The 2,536-nt window shown below is 37.1% G+C and overlaps 1 pseudogene; it reads right to left on the bottom strand.

Annotated features, from left to right (window-relative positions):
• Positions 1-2,103: 2,103 nt before the first annotated feature.
• LOC103583073 lies at positions 2,104-2,313 on the bottom strand (annotated as a pseudogene).
• Positions 2,314-2,536: the final 223 nt, after the last annotated feature.

Here is a 2,536-nt window from a genome sequence, read left to right as displayed (position 1 = left end):
GGGTAACTGTGTCTTTTCAACTTTTGTACCATCCTTGCAAATTTGTACTCTATCTTTGCAACAATTATGTAAATCTAAAATTATTCCAAAATAAAAATTTATTTCAAAATAATTCATGGAAACATTCATTAGTAAAAGTGACTGAAGGTTAATAGGACCAAGTCACGTCTGACCAAGGTGAGCTAAAATAATTCTCCCCTAAACTGGAGATTCAGTAGCTCACTGCTTTGGGGAGAGCTGGACACTACCTACAAAATGTGCTTCTTTGACACCTGATTTTCCTCAACTCTTAGGACCCTCCAGTCCAAACTCTCCTCTTTTACATCAGCAGCCTTCGAACAACACATGTGTCCCCCTAGGTGTACACAAAGATTTTCTCAGGAGTTCATGGGCATGAATTGCTTTAAGGGAATTAATTTCTAGGTCTTCATGTTCTGCTTAAACTCTTTTCTAAAATGTATCCTCTCAGGAACTTCCAGTTATCCAGGTGGCTCTCTTCTACCCACCTCCCAGTTCACAAATACCCTTCTCCACTTTAGCAAGAGAAAGCCATTCCTCTCAGCATCAGTCATCTTCCCATGAACCATGGGCATTCCCTTGGGATCCAAAACCACTGCAGCACCCACCAAAGGGAATTTTCACACCTCACACCAGGGTCAATGTTAAGAAAGTGAATGACTCCAGAGCCTGGGCAGCAATTACTTTAGCATGTACTGGGGTGTCCACTGTTTTCCATTCAACAAAACTACAGAAAGGGCTAATTGAATAATCAGCCATGTTATTCAAAAATGCAATAATAAAATGTCAAAACCGAATCATTGATGGAGTTCCCACTGTTTAATTTCTTGTATTCCTACCATGTTTTCAATGTCCTTCTGTTTGCAAAGTTATTTTTTAGTGATTAACTAAAAGCTTCAAAAGCTGGAGGTTGGGCACTTAAATAAATAATTAAAGGTTTTCAATTGTTTTTGAATAATATTCAGTCAAAACCAAAAGATCTTGTTTACAGAAACTTAATTGCCATTGTAGGGCATGTAGGTTGATTTGTGCACTTCTTCAAAGGCTCCAAATTTTCTGAATATCAGATGATAATTGGCAGCAAAGAGAAAAGTAGTGTGTGAATTTTTTTGTATTTGTTCAACTACAACAATTATAAAGGTCGCTATTCAGTTACTGAGTGTGCATGTGTGTATGGGGGGCATGAGTGCATAAGTGTGTATATGCATGTATTATATAATATGTATGTATATGTATGTACGCATATATATATATATTAAAATTTTTACCACTAAAACTTCTCTATCATTTAGCAGAATATCACAGATTGCCTGTGTATAGTTACAACCACATGTATACCACAATCAGTTCCAAGTAAATTTACATACCTTAGATTTCTTTATTTTGTAATAAAAATTATTATAACCAATCAGTCCACTTTACCAAATTTATATTTTTACCATCACAAAAATAAGTAAATATTTAACTTCTTAACTAAATTTTCAATAGTATTAACAATAATATCAGATATTTCACTTCCAGCAGAATAATTTCAAAAATCTTTTCAAGTACTAAAAATAGAATAAGAAAAATTAACCCATTATTGGAATTGAAAGATTTCCTATCTGAACCATGTGAGGTTACTAATAAAAGGAAGCATCAATGAACTGTTTTCAAGTGTATTCTTCTGCTAATTGAGCCAAACCTTAAAAATTATAGGTTTTCCAGTCAAATCAGCATGGAAAAACACAAAATCAAAGCTAACAAAAATTAGAAGATCCGTATGTTGTCTCAATGAAATGTCATGCATTGGAGACGTACCTTCCACAAGAGGGATTAATGAACACACAGAGCCACTTATTCTCCCCGAACCCTGATAAGCTTCCCATAAATAAGTCAGGACACACAGCTTCTCAGGCAGATAGAGGATGTGTGCAAATCCAGAACTGTGTGGGGAGCAAGGTACTAGAGAGACCCAAAGAGGAGGTTTGTGTTCAAGGCTGAAGCACTGCGGGATGAACTGTATAATACTGCTGACTGATAAATTGCCACATCTTCAGCCTTAATGGTGAGAATGAAATCTGTTCTAGACCCACAGCTGCTGAATCATTCAGGGACTCCAGGTGCCAAGCGGATGCCCAGTAGATGAGCAGCTTAGGAGCCTGTCCTGGTTTCTTCTGGTGCCAGGCTATGTAGTTCTTATTGACAGAGCTGGATAAAAGACTCTGGCTGCACTTGCAGCTGATGGTGACCCTCTGTCCTGCAGACACAGCCAGGGAGCCTGGAGACTGTTCATCACAACGTCCCCATGGGCACCTGCAGTTGGGAATGGACAGTAATCATACACACACACACACTTTATCATATACATATTAAAATATGTCATTACAAAGTGCTTTCTAATGGTAATAAATATTAGCACATAATTGGGACATATTGGAAATAGATTGAAGGATTCCTGTATAACACGTAAGGAGATTGAAAGTTGCCACTCCATCTAACAACAAGTAAAAAGCTGAACAAACTGAAAAATCAAGAA

Source organism: Galeopterus variegatus, unplaced genomic scaffold (genome assembly GCF_000696425.1).
Source record: "Galeopterus variegatus unplaced genomic scaffold, G_variegatus-3.0.2 Scaffold19479, whole genome shotgun sequence".
NCBI lineage: Eukaryota > Metazoa > Chordata > Mammalia > Dermoptera > Cynocephalidae > Galeopterus > Galeopterus variegatus.
The sequence above is the reverse complement of the archived record's forward strand: the minus strand, read 5'-3'. Positions and strand labels throughout refer to the sequence as shown.